The following is a 6,425-nucleotide window of genomic DNA, read 5'->3' as shown; positions in this document are numbered from 1 at the left end:
TGGGAAAGTTGTGATGCAGTTTTGCATAGAAAAACAGAAAAATACGTCTTGGCTTTCGTAATGACCTAATAATTCGAGAGCTCATGTGCTTTATTTACACCATATAAAAGTTAATACCTTAATATTTTATGGGACCTGAGGATTCATTTAATACAATTATTTGACTTATAACAGTGATTCGTGTTCTTTTCGTGTTCTTTTTCTTTCTTTTTTTTTTTTTTTTTTTTGGAGAGCTTTTTGCAATAGGGCACGGGTGCTCGCCAGAAAGACAGAGAAAGACAGAGAGCCAGAAAGCGAGAAATCACCCCCCACCAGGGGGGATAGCCATGCTGCAATCCCTTTTCCTCCATTCTCCTCTCAGGATCTTGGGCACGCACGGACCTGTGCCTGGTATGAGTTTAAGCCACCGGGTCTGGGACTCAAACTATGGTCCAATCCATGTATATATAATCTATAAAATATGTGATATTCAAGGTCAATGTGAAATCAGAGACATAGCCATTATGCCAACTGCTGGTCTCCCTCACCTTGATTTTTATTTGCTCCTTTTTTCTTTTTCTTTCTTTCATTTTCTTTCTTTATTTTAGGTTTTGCCATAGGGAGCATGCACTTGCCAAAGAGAAACAGAGAAAGACAGAGAGAGAGAAAGTGAGAAATAATCCATCCCCTAGAGGAGATGGCTATACTGCAGTCCCTTCTCCCCCCTTCACCTTTTGGGTTTGGGGGCACATACGCACATATGCCCAGCATGATTTTCAAGTCTCCAGGTCTAGGACCTGAACTGTAGTCAGGTAGTCCAGGGGTTTAGCTACCATACCACCTACTAGTCCCCTTATTTGCTTCTTTTTTCTAATGCAGTTCTCTCTCTCTGAAAAACTATGGTTATTCACAATATAGGCATCAAAACAGCGCTTTTAATTTTTATCTAAAATAGTTCCAACCTTTATTAGTTATTTGTGGAGTCTGTGACACATCCAAGCTATCAAGGAATGTGTAAGACAAGTAATATCAAATATCATTATCCAGATAAATAATCAAAAATCAAATACCTTATTATTTCAATTATCAACCAATATGTTAATACATCAGCCATTGTATCTGCTCCATTTGAAATCTTTTTAAAACAGTGTTCTAATTTCTTTTCACAGAAAATAGCCTTGTGATTTTAATGTGCTCCAAGCTGATTAGCATCTTAAAATTAAAATCCAAAGCATTGTAAAATGTGACTTGTCTTTTATGAGGAGCACTTAGATGTGTCTTTCATTTCTTTAAGCTATTTACATGAAATCTGTGATTACTTCTCTAAAGGCATCATTTTGAAAAATAACTGTCTCAGAGTGGCTGCTATGTTAACATAGAGTGAGGTTTTCATTTTAACAGTATGTAATACAATACTTTTACAGATGGCAAAGTATTAAGGTTGAATTTTATTTGCTACAAGTGTGCTTAAATAATATGCTGACCACATTTTAATGGAGGCTGATACTATCACCAGATTATATACACTAAACTTTCAAGTACCATTTAAAATAAATATGAAATGAAATTATTTCCTCTGTAATTATCAGGTCAAAATAAACAAAATTATACATGTAAGATAATATGCAGTTACTTCAAAAAGTTTGTGGAAAATGTAATTAAAGTTCAAGTTAATTTGGGTGCAAAAAAGAATTGAAATACATGCAGTTTTTTCATAGTACATAATGTCTATAAACTTTTTTATGACCTTTCATGTATATATAATCTATAAAATATGTGATATTCAAGGTCAATGTGAAATCAGTGTGTAAATCCCAAACCTAGCAAGTGGTATCTATTAATCTTTTTCTTCTACCACAATAGTTCCATAACATTTATTTAATCTTCTTATATTTGGGTCATTGTAGATGCCAGATATACTTAAAAATCCATCTGCAAAAGGAGAATTGGGACTTCTATATTACCCATTATTGATTGCTTGTGTCTCTATTGTACCTTCCTCCCCCAGAATCTGTCATACAGTGCAGAAAAGAGGCAAGCATAAAGTTACTCATTAGCTAAGCTCTGCCCTCCCTTGATTTTCAAAAATTTCTTCCAAAATTGGTTTCTTTGGAAATGATTTTAATAGATTATGTCATAAAGTATGTTTTATGGTCTTGTAATAGATGTCAGAGAAGGATTGTATAGTGAAATTAGTTAAAATCTGTGTAGTTTTTTATTGCAGAATTTAAAAGATTTAATATGTTACAAAATGTTCGTTATAATATTTATAACAGGAGTGAGCTATTGTATGAGTTTCTAAGTCTAATTTGACTAGGAAACTGACTTTAAGTCTCTCATTGTTCTAAAGATCAAGAGGCAATTGGAAAATACTCTTGTAGACACTGATAACATGTCTGTTATAACCTTTTCAAAATGCAATAATGATTTTAGTGGTGAACAGTCTCTCTCCCTACTGTTAGTTACATACCCATATTTTATGTAAACTATAATAACTAGTTTCAAACTTGCACATGTAGATTTAAGTAGATGAACCCAAGAAAAACATAGATTTATGAAGGATGATTCTATACAGAAAAAAGTATAGAACTAAACTGGGTTTTTTACAGAGTCCATAAAAAGCATTCTTAAGAGAGCTGCTTTATAATGATAAATTATTCCAAACTCCAGTTTTCTCTGTGAACCAGTTCTTAAAAAAAAAAAATCTTCCTTTTCCTTGAATGAGTTATTACTATCTCCTCACTACCAGACATCTCAATAGGAGGTATAGGTTTTCTGCTAAAACAATTTGAAGCTAATTCTAACATTTTTATTTTCAATTCTTCAGCAAGCTCAGTGCATTTTAAGAAATGGATATAAAAATGGTCATTCATCTGTAATTAGGTTTCATGTTCTTAAAGGAAACTTTCTCTTAGCAATGTAATGCCTAAAAGAAAAGTGTATATTAATTATTTTATTTGTTCATTAAGTTAGAATTTATGCCCATTCTTGTACTATACATTGGCTTGAGAGAAAAAGAAAATGCTGGATCCTCTCCTCAACTTGTATGAAATAATAAAATACAGGCTAAAAACTGCTATGATATAGATACAATGGAGATCATTTGTAACAAGCTTATGACAATTCAACAATACCAGTACCAACAAAAAGTCACTCTACTATTTCACTGGAAATACTCTTCTTGTCAGTGTCTCTCAAAATCATAGTTTTTATACACGCTAAAGTTTGAAGACGACTTCTAGTTTTTGTTCTGATATGTAAAGAAAGATGTTGGAAGTCATTACTCCCATCCTCACAACAAAGAAAATGCTGAAAATCAGTAACTTTTATAGCCCCATCTACCAATTGAGATCATAACTGGAAAAAGATGCAAATATTAAGAATCACAGCTGACCAGAAGCAGAAGCAAAATCCTGCCACTGGAGGTAGTAGTAATAAGAAAACTTAAAATTTTCTTGGTGATTTACTGAAGACTCAGTTGGATTCTAATGAGGGTTAAAAAAATCTACAGAATGCTGTTTTAGGGTCCCTCCCCCTACTTTCATGGATTTTATCTCCAGGAGTCCTAATAGGATCTAAAGTTGAAAAGGCAAAGAAGGGGAAATTCCTCCATGCTTCTGGCAAAGGGAGGGGATAGTAACCATTTTTAAATACACTTATACCATTCTGTTTTCCTTAACAAAGTGTTGCTATCAAAAAAATTTTTTTCATTATAAAAGAAAAAGGGAATGACTTTATCAGGGCCAAATTGACTTTGGTTTTATTAAAGCTAAACTGACCTTGAGGGAAGGCAAATACCCAAGCAATCTCTAGCCACCCTATCTCACCTAATGGAAGTGGACAAGAAAGCTAAGAGGCAATCGTGAAGGTCACAGACCAGAGGCATAGACTTAACTAAAAAACTGAGATGTGTCATAGGACTGTAGAATATATCTCCTCCACCTATAACTTACTGCCACATTAGTCAGGGTACTACTAATAACTTTAGCTAAATAAATAAATAAATAAATAAGCTTTTGAACCATATTTAAGAAGGGGTACCTAGAAAAACTCAAGACAATAGAAATATAGAACCCTGGGGAAATTTTAGCTTTTGACAGCTTTATCTACAGCAAACAGAAAACACAGTCTAATTATTTTAATTAGAAAGATAAATGTAAGGGGCCAGCAGGTGGCTTGGTGTTTAAGGCATTAGACTCCCATGACTGATCATGGTTTAAGTCCTGGACCTAGCAGATTGAAAAATCATGCCAGACACATGTACGTGCATGGCCAAAATCCCAGGAGGAGATGGAGGAATAGGGATTGCAGCATGGCCATCCTCCACAGAGATGATTTCTCACTTTCCCTCTCACTGTCTCTCTCTCTCTGTGTCTCTCTCCACATAAGCATGTGGCTTATGGCAAAAAAAATATTTTAAAAAGAAGATAAAAGCCTTTTCTGGTCGATGTGGTTTCCGAGTGTGGCGTTGGCGCTCCGGGGCCTGCAGCATGAGCATCCCGGCCTTCATCTACATCAGCGATGAAGACCAGGAAGCTGAGCTTTGCGCCTACCTGAATTCCAAAGGAGCAGAGAACTCAGAGGAGAACTCAAAGGGAAGACAGCATGTTGACTTGGCTCAGATTATTGAGGCCTGTGCCGTGTATCTGAAAGATGACAAAGAGGTGCAGAGCGTGATGAGCAGCGTGGTGTCCCCCCTCCTGATCCTGGAGCCCGACAAGCAGGAAGTGCTGATCAAAAGCCTGTGTGAGAAGCTGGTCAAGTTTCAGAAAGGTGAATGGCGGTCCTTGAGGCTGCAACTGTTGAGCAACCTTTTTCATGGGATGGACAAGAACACGCCCGTGAGGTTCATGGTGTACTGCAGCCTTGTCAAGGTGGCCACCGTGTGCAGGGCCATCCAGTATATCCCCGCTGAGCTGGAAAGGGTAAGAAAGTGGATTTCCAACTGGAACCTCAACACTGAGAAAAAGCACACCCTACTCAGGCTGCTTAACGAGACCCCCCGTGGACTGTAAGAAAAGTGACCTTCCTCAAAAGTTATGGTAGAGTTGCTTGGAAGTTCTTCCCAGGCAAGGGTGGATGCCCACCGGTGCATCCTGTGAGCATTGAAAGATCCAAATGCATTTCCTTTTGATCATGTTCTTACTTTAAGACCAGTCAGGTTTTTGGAAGGCCAGCTCATTCATGATCTCCTAACCATTTTTGTGAGTGCTAAATTGACATCATATGTCAAGTTTTATCAGAATAATAAAAAATTCATTGATTCGTTTGGCCTGGTGCATGAACAGAATATGGCCAAAACGAGACTACTTACTTTTATGGGAATGGATATGGAAAATAAAGAAATTTCTTTTGAAATGATGCAGCAAGAACTTCAGATTGGAGCTGACAACATCAAGGAATTTGTTATTGACACTGTAAGAACTAAAATGGTCTACTGCAAAATTGATCAGACCCAGCGGAGAGTAGTTGTCAGTCACAGCACACATAGGACATTGGGAAGCAGCAGTGTTAGTCAACACCTGGAAGCAGAACTTGAATAAAGTGAAGAATAGCCTTCTGAGTCTTTCTGATCCCTGAGTTGTTAGGCATTTAATTTTGTTCACTTGGGAGGGGAAAACCCTAAATCATAGTAAACTATTATGAACAACAACAGCAACAAAAAAAGATAAAATAAATCCTTACTTTAAAGTTCTTACTTTGGTTCCTTTTTAGTTTTTTTTAAAATAATAATTTTATTTAACTTTGTGTATTTGTTTATTTTAATTTGACCAGAGAGGGACAGAGCAAGAGTGAGAGAGAGAAAGGAAGCTGCTAGGTCTGGGACTTGAAACACTGTCAAGCATGTGGGAGTCCAGTGCTCTCAACTACCATGCCACCTGCTGGTCCCACTTTGGTTCCCTTTTACCTGATACATCATTCTTGACTTTAAACAAAAATAAATAAATAAATAAGATACTCAAAGAAAACCAAACAAACAAATAAAAGACAAAGCAAGTATCACAACCAGACTCAGAATCTTTTTAATAGCAAATATTTTTAAATTATCAAACTAGGAATTTAAAATAATTATGATTAAATATGCCACAATCTCTAATGAAAAAAGGTCAGTATGCTAGAACAGATGCATAATATAAGTAGAGATATGGAAACTAATAAAGAAACAAAAGGAATACCCAAAGGACAGAAGAATACTTAATCGGAAGAATGCTTGCACATCTATGTTTATTGCGGCACTATTCACAATTGCTAAGTCATGGAAAGAACCCAAATGCCCACGAATAGATGAATGGATAGAAAAACTGTGGCACATATGCTCAATGGAATACTCTTCAGTCATAAAAAAAAAAAAAACTGGCTTTTGACAGGAAGTGGATGAATATGGAAGACTTACTGCTGAGTGAAGCAAGCCAGGCTATGAAGGAGAGGCGTCGTATGTCCCTATT

The 6,425-nt window shown here is 36.2% G+C and overlaps 1 pseudogene; it reads left to right on the top strand.

Moving 5' to 3' along the window:
• Positions 1–4,463: 4,463 nt before the first annotated feature.
• On the top strand, positions 4,464–5,624 carry LOC102478442 (eukaryotic translation initiation factor 3 subunit M pseudogene; annotated as a pseudogene).
• Positions 5,625–6,425: the final 801 nt, after the last annotated feature.

The sequence above is a fragment of the Tupaia chinensis genome, unplaced genomic scaffold, assembly GCF_000334495.1.
Source record: "Tupaia chinensis unplaced genomic scaffold, TupChi_1.0 Scaffold145257_1, whole genome shotgun sequence".
Lineage (NCBI taxonomy): Eukaryota > Metazoa > Chordata > Mammalia > Scandentia > Tupaiidae > Tupaia > Tupaia belangeri.
Note: the sequence above shows the minus strand (reverse complement) of the source record. Positions and strands in the feature narration are given on the sequence as shown.